Here is an 18,259-nt window from a genome sequence, read left to right as displayed (position 1 = left end):
TTATAATTAACCCAAGACGATAATGATTTCGATGATATCATGTTCTGTATTGATCATTATCAGTAATTGCCAAAACATAATCGTATTCGATATTTAGTGTTGTCGATAATGATCAAGATGTTATTATTGTTACATTTCATAGGTCCAGAAAAAAACGAGAAATAGTTACGAAATTATTCTGGGTTATGGCTTTTATTACAAAAAGAAGGAATATTGAACCCTTAATCATTAATTAGTGATATAAAAATTTCAATAACCTGATATATATTTAGAAATTTTCGATATCTTACGATTTTTGCCAATTCAGCAAATTTATGTTATTTTTACATAGATCAAATTTGCTGTTAACCAAATTAAATTTATCAGCAATCTCGATTATACCATTTTCAGTAATTATCCTCATCTATAACAGTCACGAAATTATCGTATTTTATATTTTTTGTTGTCAATAATGATAGTCAATAACGTATTCAATAATTATTATCGAAAATACTATCGATACTTCAATTACTATTCCCCCCTTCCGAACTGGGAAAGTGCCTCAGTTTGGAAGGGGGGAATGGTAACCTACTCAATAATTTTCGTTGTATTTTTTTTTTTTATTTATTAATTTTTTTTTTTACACAATCTAGAACTTCTTGATGTTTGGCAAACGTTCCCATAAACCATTTATGAGCATATTTGCGTGTTCAGTACAGATTCATAAAATTTCTTAACCGGCTAAATCCTAATGTCCTTTGTACTTAACTAAAATATTAATCAATTTATTAAAACAGTGATTGTAATGAATAACAGTTTAAAAATTCCTTCTATTTAAACCAGAGAATTGAATAAATAATATTATTTACCCTGATATTATTTTTGTAAATGATTATTGTTTAAAAAAAGAAAAAAATTGCAAGAACACAAAAATAAAACAAAATTTTATATTTAGCGTTTATTCTATTTTACTTTACTTGTAATTAATATTAGGCGATAAAAAAGTAAGTGAAGGTCATAATTATTGTTTGTTTATACCAAGTAGATATTTCTTTCTGTCACGTTTAATGTAAGTAAGGAAATATTTCAGATCTATTTATATTCTTTATGGTAGGCAGAGTTTTTTCCATCAAACCCTACCATTTGTGCTTCTTTTCTCTTTTTGTGGTCCTTTTAAAAGGTCACTTGACACAAATGAACAATTGTAGTTAATTAGAACTTAAAAAGGTCATTTAAATAACAGAATTGAAAGTAACGTATAAATAATTTTGTAATACAATTATTTTTGTTATGAATGTTTATAGGAAATAAATAAAATAAATAAATAAAAACGACGTTTCAATACTAAGCACTTACTGTATTTCGCTTTATTTTGCAGGATAGGGAAATAAGTGAATAGATAAGGGCTTAATAAAAGTTTAAAAAGTTTCCCGTTGTATAATTTGTACTGTAATTTTTGTAATGATGATGTTTTTCAAATTTATAACAAAAACATTAAAAAAATCAAGCTTAGTATAACGCGCTTATTCAATTTTACTGCAATTAATATTACGACAAGATTACATATGATTACGACATGAAAATAAGTTAATACATAAGAACATAATACTTTTTTTTAAAAAGTAACAATGTGTATTGGGTTGTTTGGATTGTAATTTCGTTTCTTCCCTTTCGTTTCTTACTTAATTGTAATTCTTCACAGCCAACTTCACACTTAAGCGGCATAATCATTAAATATTTTCACAGCTGATGTTACAAGGCTTGCTTGTGAGAAAGTTTGATTAGTTCTACGCTTTAGTTTTTCGTTAGTACCGTTTCATATATAGAAAGGGAAAAGCAGCATATTTTACTTCTTTACTATCGAAAAGGTAAAAAGTGCTGCCCAAGCGGGAAAAAAATTATCCAATATGTATGTATAAAAAGTATTGACAGAATGCCAATGCCAAATCTGATTTGCAAAATTTCGATCCGGCAATTTTGATGTTGAAGATGCATCACATTCTAGATGGCCAGTTAATGACTATGAAGACACAAGAAAGGAATTAAGTGATGCACACCGGCGAATAACAACTCGTGAGATCGCTGAAAGATGAAATTCATCAAATTCGACGACAGTTCATGATTATTTGGAACTTATAGGTAACATATGGGTTCCTTATGTTCTTACGGTAAGAAATTTGAGCAGTCGCGTTGACGTCTGTGATTTGCTTCATAAGCGCAAAGAAAATTATCCATTTTGAAATGAATCCTCACTTGGGACGAGAAATACGTCATCTACAATTATGCTCGAAAATACTTCCCGGGAGAAAATAAAAAAAACTCCTGGAAGAGTTTTCTGCTAGAAAAGAGCAAAAGTTTTATGAGCGGATGCTACCAAAGGAAAGGTGGTAAAATGTATTTCACCAGAATCGACAATATATAATTTAATAAAATATGTATTCACTGTAAAAAAATTATCTTCACTTTCATTTAAAAAAAGGAAGTTACTTTTCAAACAACCCAATAATTTGTTTTGTAAGCTTTATAATGATTATTGTTTATAAATAAATGAAGAAAAAAATACAAGTACATAAAAATAAGACCAAGTTTCAATACTAAGCATTTATTGTATTTTGCATTAATCATAACTAGCATAATAGGGTAAGAAAATACGTAAATAGGTAAGGTCAAAATAATAATTTAAAAAATTGTGATTAGTGTTTGCACAATTATAATTTAAAATTACTGAATTACTAGAACATTAAAAAAAAATTTCATATTAACGCGCTTACTCTGTTTTACTTTAATCGTAATTAATATTACATGACAGGAAAATAAGTAAATATGTAAGAGCATATATTTTTTTAAAAAAAATAAGCAAAATGTAATTTCACTGTAATTTTTATAATGATTATTGTTTATAAATAAATGAGAGAAAAAATACAAGAACATAAAAATGAAACCAAGTTTCAATACTAAGTATTTATTGTATTTCGCATTAATCATAACTAGCATTATAGGATAAGAAAATACGTTAATAGGTAAGGGCATAATAAAATTTTGGAAAGCTGTGATCATTGTTTACAAATTTATAATTAAAAATTACTTGAATATTTTTAAAAAAAATTCATATTAACCTTACTCTGTTTTATTTTAATCGCAATTTATATTACATGACGGGAAAGTAAGTAAATACATACATTTGTAAAAAAAAAAAAAGCAGAATGTAATTTTTACAATTATTATTGTTTATAAATAAATGTGAAAAAAATCAAAAAATAAAACCAAATTTCAATTGTAAGCATTTATTGCATTAATCGTAACTAATATTAGAATGTAGGAAAATAAATGAATGTATGCATACTAACAGTTTAAAAAGTTATGATTACTGTCTACACATTAATAGCAAAAACTTTAAAAGTTTCATAGAAAGCGCACTTAAATCGTACTTAAAATAACACGGAAGGAAGAAAATAAGTGAATGTATAAAGACATAATATTGTATTTAAAGTAACCAATATACAATTTGCCCAGTAAATTTTATAATAATTATTGTTTTTAAATAAATAATACAAGAATATAAAAATAAAAACAAGTTTCGTATTAAGCGATTTAAAAATAACAATTGATTGAGTTCCGCTGTTAGCGCTATCTGTCGGTTCACTTTCCGATCAGGCAATGACCTTTGGAAAGTGTTTTCATCCAATAATTTTATACGTTTCTTCTCAAAAAACATATTCCCTTTATAACAACTACAATCTTTATTAATATGACGGAAAAATATATATTTAAATAATAATATATGAGCAGATAATATAGAATATTTAAGTATTTATTTCTACAATAAAACATACATTGACGAAGGAAAATAGTTTGAAATTACTTTTTTTACCTGCTAATAATATTAATCCTTTTTACTTTAATAAAATTATATTTAAATAAAACATATATTCAATTTTTTCATTTCAACAAAATCCACACGTAAAATGTAATATAGAAAAATATATATATTGTCAAAAGAAAATTGTCAGAATTTCCTTTACAATATAAATAATTTTAAGCGTATACAATTTAATAAAATCAACTTGAATAAAATAGATATTCATTTTTTTCTTTTCAATAAAATGCACGAGTAAAATATAATATAGTAAAATATATATTGTCGAAATAAAATTTCTATCATTTTAAACTAGATCAATATTTTTCTTAAAACAAAATACCATTTTTTTTTAAATATTAAACAACTAAAATAGTGTTTTATTTATTAAAAACAGAAAATATCGGAACTTTAATGAAAATACGTCACATGCAAATTGTAATTTATTCAAAAAGAGAACAATGTTTTTAGAATGGAAATTAAAACTATAAATAAACAAGTATCAAAAAGTATCTTTTTGAATTTATTAGCAATATTTAATGAAAATGCACCTTTTATGAAAAATATAAAATATATTTGAATCAAGCAAAAATTATTTACATTTAAAAGGGTCATTAAAATTAGATATATTAGTACAAAAAGTATAAATTTTCGGATTCATAGGAATATTTAATAAAAATTTGGCATTTTATAAATTTTATAAAATATATTTGAATCAAAAGAGAGTTATTTATGTTTTCATTAGAACTTAATATATATGAATCAAAAAGTAAAATTTTGGGCCTGTAGTCAATATTCGATGAAAATACGTCACTTTATGAAAAATGAAAATTATATTTATATCAAAAGCGAACTATTTATATTTAAAACTGTATTTATAAGTATCAAAAAGTAAATTTTTGAATTTGTAAGCAGTATTTGAAGTAAAGTGAGAAAAGTCAAAAAGTAAACAGAGAGGAAAGTTCATTGACCTTCTAACGTGAGAATCATATTTAATGTTTAAGAAATATTTTAATTTATTAACAGTAGTTTAAAGAAGTAATTAAAACAATTCTATCTCAGAAATTAAGAAATAAAGATACTATTTTAAAGTAAATGGTCGCGAAAGTGACCGACCATGTGACTGAACTCTGATCTACGCCAAAGTTCAACGCACTCTACAGTAGATAACACTCACTCTCCCACTCTTCTCTCTTTCAATATACAAGTACTTTTAATTCAACAAAATTCCACAAAATTGCATTCATACACATATTTATATTGCATTATTTATGTAACATGTATTTACAAATTAAAATATACTCTAAAAACTTAGTGAATCATTCGAACACATGATCGTATTGCACTCAAGTCAAACTCATCAAATCGAAGTGAATATAAATTTAAGAAACAAAAAACTTAAATATACATTCCTATAATGTTAGATTCACAACTAATAATCCTCTAGTCACTAAACTTAATCGAAAAATATTAATTACTTTTAAACATTTCAAATCTCATGTATAATTTTTTCTCTAGAAAAACAACAATTTTTTTAATAATATGCATATTTTAAAAATATTTCTGTACAAAATGTGCGTTAAGATAACACCTTAGGTATTTTAAAGCAAAAATAAAGCTTAAAATAAATATTTTCATTTATAAATGTAAGATGTATATAGTAAGGTCATTGACACCATAGAAGTTACTTACCTCTAGTTCGTCTCGAAAAAGAAAGAAACACCTCAATTCCGGACATTTAATCTCAGAAAAAACACTAAAAATCCATCTATTATACTGTAAAAATGTACCACAAAAATAATTCAGTCCAAAAATAAGATACGAGCACTTATCGACGAGTCGATCCCTACGAAATTCTGATCATATGTAGTATGTTTGAGGAACAGACATCGCTCTCCCTGCCTTGGCGATCATCAAGGTTACCATTTTCCTTTATTTAGCGCTTTTCCTTCATTTATTCCAACTATTTACAGGATTATGATAGTTCGTATTCAAAACAGGAATGCCCATGGGGGTGTCAGGGAGATGCAAGTTTCTGTACCCATATTAAAGGGGAAGGCATCTTTTTAAACGTATTTGGAATAATTCTTTGAAGTTTTACAAGTGAAAGTTTGTTATGGAAAATATTTTCTAAATATTAAAGAGAAATTGTTCTTAAAATCTTTATTTTATGGGGGAATATTTTAGTCAGATTTTATGCTATCTTTAATTTTCTTCTTTACAATTAAAATTTAACAACTAGGAAAAGCGCATACATAACCAGGGGTTTAGTTAGAAATTGTTCTTAAAATAATTATTTTTTTATAGGATTATGATTGTTATATTTATTATTCAAAACGGGAACGCCCAAAGGGGTGACAGGGAAATGCAAGTTTCTGTATCCATTTTAAAGAGGAAGACATTTTTTTAAAAAACGTATTTTGAATAATTCTTTGAAGTGAAAGTTTGAAGTAAGTGAAAGTTTGTTACGGAAAATATTTCCTAAATATTAAATAGAAATTGTTTTTAACTTATTTTTTTTTTTGGGGGGGGGGATTTTTTTAGTCAGGTTTTATACAATCTTTAATTTTCCAATTTTCTTCTTTTCAAGTAAAAATTAACAAATAGGAAAATCGCATACATGACCAGGGGTTTAGTTGGAATTTGTTTATAAAATAATTGTTTTTTATAGGATTATGATAGTTATAATTATTATTCAAAGCGGGAATGCCCATGGAGTTGTCAGGGGGATGTAACTTTCTATGTCCATTTTAAAGGGGAAGACATTTTTTAAAAAAAAATAATATTTTGAATAACTTTTTGATAATTCTTTGAAGTTTTATAAGTAAAAGTTTGCTATGGAAAATATTTTTTAAATACTAAAGAGAAATTGTTTTTAAAATCTTCTTTATTTTGTGGGGGAATATTTTAGTCAGATTTTATGCTATCTTTAATTTTGTTCCTTACAAGTAAAAATTAACAAATAGGAAAAGCTCATATATAACCAGGGACTTAGTTAGACAGGAACTGAATTTTTCAATTTTTTGGGAGGGAGGGGATTTCTTATTTATTTATTTATTATTATTATTCGTTTATTTTTATTTTTATTTATTTATTTATTATTTTTCTTGGTAGGTGATAATCCATATGCCAAACTCCTGTAGGTGATTGTTTTTTCTCATATAGCTTTCTCTTTTGAAAATGGTGTTTTACAAAACAAAACCAATGACGAGATTTCATTAAATCAGGAATAAATAAAAAAAATTTATTATTGAGATAAAAAAAATTTTTTTGAAATGTCCGGATATTTTCTAAAAACGAAATTTAAGTTTTTCTTTGAGGATATGTGCCTCATCATCCTTGGGAATAGATACCACAGATTTAGAAAATTATTTAAAATAAATTAGCATAAAATTAAAAGACTTTTAAGGTTTATAGTAGACTTCTAAAATAAATTTCTTTAATTATTAACCACTTTTCCCTAAATTTAAAACTTAATACTAATGGCTTTCCCAATTATTAATTAAAATATCTTAATTCATTTTTTTTTTAGTTATTGATTTTTTTAAAATTTAATATATTTCAAATTTTAAGGTATCCGTACACCTTCGATAACAAATTTTTGAAATTTCTGATTAAATTATCATCTTTTGTGATTTTAATATTGTTTATGAGTAAATAAAATAATTTTAAAAAACAAATTATAAAATTTATTATTATTTTTTGAAATTTTGATAAAAAATAAGTTAATTTTACTAAAAAAACTGTCTTACGCAAAACGTGATATTAAAAAAAGTTATTGATATTTTTTCACAAAATTAATTAAAATATTTTTATTTAACACTAATACAGGTTTTGAACTAAAACAATTCAGATATGTCTGCCTAAACCATTTTGACAGCCAAAAATATGTGTCAACACTCTAAAAACGGAAAAAGTCTAAGATCAAAAGAATTATAACTAGCTGTAAAACATTCAATTTTTATTATTTCTTCATGATTCTAGTTCAAAACCTGCTTTATAATGATAAAAAACTATGGTTAAAATTTGGAAGCAATACATGGAAAAGAATTTAAGTTTTTATGTTTTGCGTACTTTCAAAATCACAAAAAATGCATTTTGAGAAAAACGCAAAAACAAAAAATTTTTACAAAAATAAAGTACAAAATAGCATTATTCATAAAAAAACTAGTTATTTTTTAGTAACATAAGCATTCTTAAATAAAGTTATATCCTTTTTAAATCATATAGTTGCAAAATTAATTATTATGATACAAATAAGTACATGTCATTACATAAATACGAGTTTACTAATTATAGCATAAGTGTAGGCATATAAAAACCATGATATAAGTATATTGAATAAAAATTTTTATCAAGAACGAATTTTTATACTGATTACAAACAATAATAATAGCTTCATATTTAAATCATAACAATTTGATAATATAAATTTTATAGATAGAGCTAACTATTATGTAGTTGAAAAATTAAATAAAATTTAAAGTTAAAATTGGAAAAATAACTGTCAAGTGCAAAACTGAGAAAATATTTGAATAATTTTATTATAACATCTTCATGAAGATGAGAGAAAATTTGAACAACAATTTAACTGAATCTTTTGAAACTTATTAAATCATTAGGCTGCTTTAAAATCAAGGTTCGGGTAAAATGAAAAATTGAGAAAAACACATTTCGAGAAAAATTAAAACTCATGTTTCTCTCAGGCAATTATAAAAATTTTACAAATTATAATTCAATACATATATCCTTTAAAAAGTTGAAAAGAACTAAATAAATATGAAAACAATTCAAAAAATGACATTTCTGTTATGTATAATCTTTATATAGTGTCGTGTCCTTAAAATCCGCCATACTCATAGGTAACACCTTCCTTCTTCTCTCTCAACACATATTTATTTTTCCTATTTGCCCTTATAATTTTTCTACGCCTTCTGGTTGATGGTGTTGAATGAGCTTTCAACAGTTTTACTTTGTTTTTATTAAATGCAGATCTTGCAGGTGGTGGAGGTAAATTTAAAGTTGCACAAAACAATTTTGCACCTGAATATCCTTTGCCTATCCGTCTCATGCCATATACAAATCTCATATTTATTTCGGAAGCATTATTTATTTTAGGTGATGAAGAAAATCCTTCAGTAAACTTACACTCATGGCACTTTAAAACGAGATTACTGCACAATCCATAATTTGAATCCTCTTCAAAAATAAACCCCAAATTTGAACACTGAGGATATGCTAGTTTGTTGAATACCAATGACAGCATTGATAGATCAAATATTCTGTTACCAGAAAAATCCTCCTTTCCATCGGAATCATTATTGTTCACTAATGAATCATTTAATTTTGATGAACTAGCTGTACTGGAGTTCATCATACTTTCATTAGTATGACGATTGCCGTAAAACTGCCGCTTCCTCTTACGGGCAATTGACTTCCCCATTATTAATTTCAAAATAATGTAAACAAAAACAAAGTCAAACAGAACAAAACTTATTAATAATAAATAAAAAAACAACAGCAAATTTAACAAGAAAATAACAGAATTAACAAATTAATAACTATAAATTGAAGATCTAAATAAAGCGCAATCACAAGTATCAAAGATAAACAAGGATCTGATTCATTGATTATTAATTCATTGCCAGGTTAAAATCTTATAAATATTTAAGAAAAACGTTGCCATTTCAAAAAAGTAATAAAAAAAACTGCCCTTAAGTGAATAATATTCAAATATACGTAAGTAATCAAAACAAAACTAGCAGAAATCAAAACGAAACTAGCAGAAATCATTCATTTCCTATGTAAGAATGTAACTTCCGGTTTCACAATTTCTAAGGAGATGTTTCGTTAAAATGCTATAACTCGGGTTATATTAAAGCTAAAAACAAAATTTAAACAGATTTAGAAAGCTGGATGTTTAAAGCATAATAAAATGTTAAAACCAAAAAATCGATAATTTGTTCGATTTTTATGAAAAAAGGGTGATTGGATACCTTAAGATGCTTCAGGTGTATCAGTTTTGAAAGTTTTAATCTGATATTTTTTATGTTTCATATTAAACACAAACACACTATAACTTAAACTCTTGGATTCATTTTAAATTTTTTTAAAGGAGTAAAATATTTTCACAATAATCCTACTTTTTTTTTTAAAAAAAAAGAACAATTTTTTATTTGAAAAAAATATCTATTTAATTTGCACATTAAGCAGAAAAAAAAGAGAACTCCTTTTAAACTGATCAGATTTTGCTATTCTAGATTCAATATTAATGATTTGATGGAGCAAACGATATTTCAAGACACAAAAACATTATTCCTCCAAATAAATGCATTACAGAGGACTGATCGTAAAGACACGGTTCCCAGTAGAACACCGATCACCGGTCAGTAAGCGGCTTTGATCTGCCAGCGTAGGGACCGAGGGTGCCCGGTATTGGTCCTCGTTCAACTGTTCTACTGTAAAGAGCTAGACTTCGCACGCAGGTCGTCGGGCTACCAAAGCAGGGGAGTCATCCCCTCTGCAGAGGATTAAAATTGGGATGGCATGTCTTCTTATCATCATCAGGGACGCTTCCCAGACCGTCACCAGACCAGAATTGCGATGGCAGCTCTATCGTGACGTAAATAAAGTACCTTCCTCCAAATAAACATGCATTTTGTTCGATGGATTCCTGAACTTTAAGTTATGGAGATAACCGCAATCTGGATATGACAAGGCCGGTATAGCCTGGTCGGTAGGGCACTGGTCCCATGTCCAAGAGTTCGTGGTTTCGATCCCCTCCGACTGAAGACTCCCCGTGTAGTAAATGGTGACTGATGCACGTTAAATTTGTCGAGTCGCAAAGTCCTCCATGTTCCCATTACAAATCAATTCCTCTGGGGGTACTGATCCAGGAATTTCCTTGTCTTCTGGATTGGTTTAAAATTACAAGGCTACGGAGTTGAACATTAGTAGTCGTAAACCCAAAAATTGGGTCGGCTGTTCAACGACGGATATTAAAATAAAATCTGGATATGATCCTCAATGTTAATTTCCTTTATTGGGAATTAATATAAATTCCACAATTAATTTCATTTCTCAAAAACAATTCGACCGATTTATTTTAAATTTTGGAAAATTCCCGGCCAAATATTAATAACTACATTTTATTTTTTTTTATCACCGAATAAAAATTCAAATGAATTTTGATAATAATTTCGAATCTTGATATGACGAAAAAAATTATTAAATGAGAGGTACATAAATTTTTACATAATTCTAAACAGCATATTTTTAAATGACAAAATACAAATTTTGAACGAAATCAGTTTAATAGTTTCTGAGTTATAAAACTTCAAAAAAGCGTTTTTTTAAGAATTCATTCCATAAGAAAAATTCGAATTATTTCGTACTAAATTTGGATTTTGTCATTTTAAATTATACAATCTAGAATAAAACAAATTGTGTGTAATTTACAATTCAATACTTTTCCATCATTGTTAAATAAAATAATAAAAAAAAAATAGTAATTATTTTTTACATGGAAATGGATGAACGAATAAAATCTTCGGATAAATGAAATTTATAATTATATCCAAGAACATTTTAATTAATCAATTTACCTGGATTAATTCCTGAAACCTTTACCAATTACAATTGAGGAATACACTAAAAAGTGAAATTTCTCCCCCATTGGAACCCTATTTTTCAGATTGCAGCTACCCCCTCCCCTATTTTGAAGATCATGAATCCAAATCCCTCGAATAAAATTTATGTTTATTCAGAGGAAGTACTTTAAGTGCCAAATTTTGCAGCTCAAAATATTTTTTTTCCAATGGAAGAACTGATTTATTACATTCTTCGCCCTTGAAGATGTGTTTCTCATATAACATTACTATTGGCTTCGCAATCTGGCACCCTGACCACTCGGTCACCAGGGTGGTCAACTTAAAATATCGGCTGCACTAATTAATGAGCGTGTTTTAGGTAAGACCTTCGAACCATAAGGATTGATTACTTAAAAATTTGATTAAAAGTTGTTAAGGTGGCGAGTTATACCATATCATAAACAACCAAAAATACATAAGACAAAATACATAATCATAGGCAAAATACATGTTTTATTTCTTTGTTTAAAATTTAAATGTCCATGATAGCATTTATACATTTGTTCCTAACTTCATTTTAGAGGGATGATAGCGTTTTTCAAAAAAAAAGTGGTCTAATTGTATTTGTTATTAGGATTCATTATAATTGATGTGCGTGTGTGTGCGTGAGTGCGCGGTCGTTGGCGCACATAAAAAGTTGTTTTTCGCGATGTTCACCGGCTTACCGGTGAAATTTGCTTAACGTTATGCATTGACGTATCAAAGTTTTTTTTTATCAAGTTTTTCTTTTTTTTTAATATAAGAAGTAGTAAAAAATGTAACGATAAATAAAGTCTGCCGATTAAGCCAGAAAACCTTTTCTTTTTTCCTTTGCTGGTAAAATAGGAAACAACTTTGAAGCCTTCCTATATCTGTATCTTTTTATAGATTTTGTACAATATGATTAAATATTTATAAGTTCAACTTTATACTGCACATTGAAATAAATAAATATTCCTAAATTCGTTTTATTTACATTTCTTCATGAGGGTTTAATCGTTTATTCAGTTTATCTCATTTCCCCAAAAAAAGAAAAAATTGCTTAAATATTTCTGCTAAAGATTGACAAAGTTAGATATAGCAAGATTACAAAATCATGAACGACGTGGCATAAACACCCGCAAAGGCAGTCAGAGTGATTTACCTGATATAGCAAAACTGATAAACTGCCTTATTTCAAGTGTGAAATCACGCTGCAAGCCCTATAATTGCGGACTAAACCCAGGATTATTGCTGCTGTTTCATACATTCCGACTCCAACGAGTGTTACTCACGATCGTGTATTACAATTGTTGAATGATAATTTTTTTTGTATTGTTTCAATGTATGTACATATCAAATTTCATTAAAATCGATCCAAGTGTTCTAGAGATAATCGACCAAGTCTGCTCTTAATTTTTTACACCAGTGCATATATCTGGAAAAGTGATAACAATAAACAGCTAATAACCATTAATTATATTAAACCTACCGCCACTGTTTATGCTTTTAATCGGTTTTATTTAATTTTAGCAAATAAACAGGATATTTATACTCAAAGATCTTTCTAGAAATACAGCAGGAATTATTTTAAAACTGGATTTAAGGAAATATATGTTAAGGAATTGTTATAAAATATTTTTGGACACACAACTCTGCAATCAGCATTTTTTGAAAAGAAGCTTAGTATTACACATTTGTCTGACTTTAAATTTTGATAAATATCTTTGCTTAGACGTAATTCATATTAAAAAAGTATTTTAACAGCATGCAAATTGATTTTTAGCAAATAACGTGCCGTAAATTTACATTATTGCTGCATGACTTAAGCGTACCAGAGTGTTTCTACAGGCAGAGTCCGGTTATACACACATGATGTTCAAATCTACAACCAATCCGTTTTTTCATTGTCAAATATCTTAAAATGAAAGCTTGTCAATGACGTCATAAGAGAACTCTTTATTTTCCATGTTGAAATCATGAGTGGGCTCCTTCCCCTGCTCTCTGAATCTCATCAGCCCCCAAAATTGCTATGCGATGTTAAATGATTCACATTCTTGCTTTTTAACTTTAATGAATTTAAATCAGTGATGATTTGAAAATTTTCTTTATTTGTTCGAATTATTGAAGGGAACTATTAACGATTTCCAATTATTGAAGAGGACATATACCTAGACCTCTCCCCCCCCCCCCGCCAACAACACCCTCGCTTAACATATCTCTATTACAATCGACAAGTGTTAACCTCAGTATGATATATTTCGTATTTGTAATTAAGATTATAGCTTTCATGATTTAAATCCAAATACAGTCAAACCCCGCTATAGTGAACACGGTTTACAGTGATCTCCCGGATATAGTGAATTAAATGTTTCATTCTATACACGTATAATGTAGTCTTTTCTGGATAAAGTGAACCAAAGAAGTGAGAAAGTTGGATATAATGAACTTTTTTCTGTCTTCGACTGATTTTTTTCTTCATTTTTTTGTAATAATTTTGAAATTTCTGCTTCAAAATAAATACATATACCGATTTTTAAAACTATCTATAGAGGGGAATGTAGCGATAAGCATTTTTTCTTGCTTGCTTCTTTTATCTCACTTTCCCATCCCTAAACAAACCAAGCAGATGCTTCCAACCCAGACAAATGATGCACCTGTAAGGAGTCATTGGGATCAATAGACATTTTCTGTCAGAGGGAATGAGTAATTATTCATTATTGGTCAAAGCGTTGGACACTAATATGTGTTAATAAGGCCCTCATTTCAACTCCTTTTTGCTCTCAGTTCAGTTAAAAAAATCCTGCAAACAAGTGTCTCAAATTTAACTAAGGCGAGCAGCAAATATAAGTTTTCATATAAGTGGATAGATGATAACATATGAGTGGATAGAAAGGTAGAGAGAGAGGGAGAGGAGACTCAACTGAGACGCAGGTATTGTTTGTTTTTTTCTTTTTTGAAAACTATAATTTTATTTATTTATTGTTTTGTCATATTGTTTTAATTAATGATTCAAAAATAATTAAAACTCTCACTTTAATTTTGTTTCATGTTGTATGCTTGCAGTAGATAGAAATTCGATACAAATTTTAAGTAGCTAGAAATTCGATACAAATTAATCGTAAGATAATTATGATATTTCAAGACTAGTATAGTGCGTAAAGTTATTTTTATAATTATATTTTAAGTCAGTTGTTATTTACTCTATTTTTTACAGCCCCACATTAATGTATTATGCGCAAAACAGAAAATGGACCATCCTGAATAACTTTTGATCTAATGATCGGATCTTCCCGTTCTAGGACTCATTCTTAATGGTTCGAGGAGGTGACCTCAAATAGGCAAATTAATTAGTGAAGACGATATTTTAAGTTACGAAATGAATGAACTTTCTAGGAATAAACATAATTTTTATTTCAAGGAATGCGGATTTCTGACCACCAATCTGTAAGATATGGTCCCAATAGTTTGATCAGAAGAGCGATCCAAAGTTAAAACCGCTCAATGTTAATTTTACTTTTTGCGTATTTCGCCATATCTCGAGAACTTATAAGACAAGTTGAAAATCTTTTGCATACAATTATAAAATTCGCTTATCCAAAAATAATTCCATGCAGAAATGTAAATTTCTGTAAATATTTATTATTATTATATTTAATAATAATCAAACAAAATTTGATTTGTAAGGTATACAATTTTTACATCATTTTGAAGTGTGTAAATTTACATGGCAAAATGCAAAATTTGAGCCAAATCGATTGAATAGTTTCTGAGAAATCGAATTTTTAAATTCGATTTCTTCTTTAAAATTTGATTTATTAGGAACTATTCAATCAATCTCACTCAAATTATGTATTTTGCCAATCAAAATTAGTCATTTGAAATGACGCAAAAAAGTTGTACACCTTACAATTCAAAAATTTTTCGACTGTTATTTAATAAAATAATAACAATTAATAAATGTTTACAGAAACTTTTTTTTGCATGAAATTATCATTGGATAAATGAATTATTAAAAATTATGTGAAAAATGTTTCAATTCGCTTAAAAATATCTCAAGATATGGCTAAATACGAAAAAGTAAAATTAACATTAAGGGGATCAAACTTTGGATGGCTCTCCTAACCAAACTATGGGGACCATATCTTCCAGATTGCGGCTACCTCCGATATTTCAGGTCTCAGAAATCCGAATTAATCAAAAAAAGGTATGTTTATTGAGAGTTTTTTGTGTCTAGTTTCGTAACTTAAAATATCGTCTGCGCTAGTTAAATAGCATATTTGAGGTCCCCCCTCGAACCATTAAGAATGAGTCCTGAAACGTGTAACATAAAAAACATTAAATAAACATAATATTAAATAAACATTAACAACATTAAAACACAACACAAAACACGAAACAACACAAAACAACATTAAATAACAACACAAAACAACATTAAATAAACATAAAAAAATGCAATAAACGTAAAAATGCTTTGTCCTTTCTTCCGAATAAGCACATATTAAAAAAAATATTTTTTAAATTTATGCATCATTTAATGTGAAAGAAAGGTAATAATAAAGTAAAATTAAAATGCCAGCAATATAAAATGCCAGCAATATAAAATGTGCGCTGGACATTTTATGGGAAAAATGTTTAATATCATAAATATTAGATAAATAAGCCAACTTTTGAAACAATACTTACCATTGCACTTTTGTTGGTGAAGCAAAAATTATATTTTTTAAACAATAATGGATCCTTAACGTTGATTCGCAATTTTTTTTTATCTTTATGTAACTAGCAATACATATGTAACTAGCTACTTCATAAAATAAGAAAAATTGTTAAAAAATATTGTTGGCATTTTATCAACATAATCACTATACTTTCGCTTCATTTGGTGGCATCTATACACAAATATCTCCTTTAAAGTTGTATCTCAGCTAATATTATTAAAATTTAAGCAAACAATTCATTTTTTTAACTAAGTATATATTTTTGTATTTTATAATCGGAGACGAACTCTTGGCTACTGCCTGCACAATTCGAAATGAAAATCAAATATTTATAGACAAAGCGGCAAAATTAAATGTTATCAATATACATATTTTTTCTTAAGGGAAACCTTTAATCAAATTATTGAAAGGAAATCGAGAAAATTAGCGTCAATGCAACGGCGTGTGTTACACCTTAGAAAATTTGCAAGATTTATTTTTCATTATAAATATTACAAAATGTTACTTTTTTCATGAATTTCAGGTCGGAATATTTAAAAAGTTTTATAGTTTTCCAATTTATCAATTTTTTTAAAATTGTCTAAAATTATTAATCAGTAAATGAAAATTTCGTAATTTTGTGAATAATAATTCAAAATTGAAAAAACTTTAGTTTATTTTATAAATAATTACTAATAATTTTATAATTAGGCATATAAAAATAAATCTGTTTTAAAAATAATTTTTTCGAAATACCTTGAGCAAAACAATATGCGATACAATGCAATGCAAAGTGTAATTTGTAATTGTGCATTGATTAGTATGAAACTTATTGGTTTAATTTTATTTGAATCAGTTATTTTGGTATGACGAAATATTTTGTCATCCACGAACTACTGCAATGTTTTTGTTTTGCAAACACAAACTTCTGAAAATTTTAATATTGCAAAAGTAATATATTTGTTTTATTAAAATTATGTTTCACATTTATATAAAAAAAGAAAAAATATCCGTGGAATTAATTTTGCGGTTTTCCTTTTTTTTTTAAACAATAAAACATTCTTATTCTATTTACAATAACTTTTAATGCAGCAATACAGTTTCATATGCATTGTTATAATTTTAATATCTAACTTTTTAAAATTGTAAGATCTTATTATACATAAAATTTTTAAATCACCTGAAAAAAAATCTAGTTTAAATCAATAAATTTTTATTGTTTTAAATTTTTCGGGGGGGGGAGGGAGAGAGAAAAGAATATGAGATCTGATTCTCAATTATTAATTATTTTTTTTTTTTTTACTTTTACAGTTCTTCTGAAAAAGTGAAAAAGAAAGTTCTTGACGAATTTTGTATGGTCTGGCTGATGTATAAGGAAGAAAATATTTCTGTTTATAGCGAAGAATTATGAGAAGTGTCTTAAATATACTCAATAAAGAATTTTTGAAAATGTAAATAAAGTATTTTCTTGTTGGGAGTTATGGTCTAAATGTAACACTTGAAAATAATAATTGTTTTATTTTTTATTTGACTTCTGTACTTTTTAAATCAGAAATGAAAACAAAAATACCTTAAAAAAATCTAAATATTTTATTCCATTGTTTTTTTCCAGCTTTTAATTAGCATGAATTCATTCAATGAAATCGAAATATTTTATTCCATTGTTTTCTTCCAGCTTTTAATTAGCATGAATTCATACAATAAAATCGAAATATTTTATTCCAGTGTTTTTTTCCAGCTTTTAATTAGCATGAAATGATACAATTGATGAAAAATGCGTTTGCCTTATGGTAAGACCTGGAAGTTTTAAACCAAGAATTATTAAATTGGTCATGAAGATTTTGAATTTTACATGTACTAGGAGACAACTTTCTAGTTAAATTCTAAGTTTAACGTTTTGTTCATTTATTTTAATAAAAAATAAATAAATAAATAAAATTTAGAAAAAACAAAACAATTTCATGTAAAAAGTAAATCCTTGGGAGAAATCTTTATAATTTCAGTTCAGAATAAAACATTTTTATTGTTTTCATGTCGCTTTCTTTTAGAACTATGTTCAATGTAGTCTTCAGTTCCATATAGTTTCTTAACTTAAAAATTATTCATCTATTTGAAAA

At 27.0% G+C, this 18,259-nt stretch overlaps 1 protein-coding gene and 1 long non-coding RNA gene across 5 annotated transcripts in view; one reads left to right on the top strand and one right to left on the bottom strand.

The window, feature by feature from the left end:
- LOC107453372 (uncharacterized) overlaps positions 1 to 5,730 on the bottom strand; it is a 404,700-nt gene extending 398,970 nt beyond the window's left edge. For both annotated transcript variants that reach the window (XM_071188231.2, XM_087155622.1), the window contains exon 1: positions 5,528 to 5,730. The gene's annotated coding sequence lies outside the window, so the exon portion shown is untranslated. The remainder of the gene's footprint in view (positions 1 to 5,527) is intronic.
- The window catches only part of LOC122269199 (uncharacterized), a 206,745-nt gene extending 188,985 nt beyond the window's left edge, over positions 1 to 17,760 (top strand). For 2 of the 3 annotated variants that reach the window (XR_015430709.1, XR_015430711.1), the window contains one exon: positions 17,454 to 17,753. This is a non-coding gene — a long non-coding RNA (uncharacterized LOC122269199). Of the gene's footprint in view, positions 1 to 17,453 lie in introns of all 3 variants that reach the window. The other variant, XR_015430714.1, reaches the window with a different exon arrangement.
- The last annotated feature ends 499 nt before the right edge of the window (positions 17,761 to 18,259 follow it).

Source organism: Parasteatoda tepidariorum, chromosome 12 (genome assembly GCF_982258835.1).
Source record: "Parasteatoda tepidariorum strain Cologne lab strain chromosome 12, Ptep-v5.0, whole genome shotgun sequence".
Lineage (NCBI taxonomy): Eukaryota > Metazoa > Arthropoda > Arachnida > Araneae > Theridiidae > Parasteatoda > Parasteatoda tepidariorum.
This window is presented reverse-complemented; position numbering and strand designations above follow the sequence as displayed.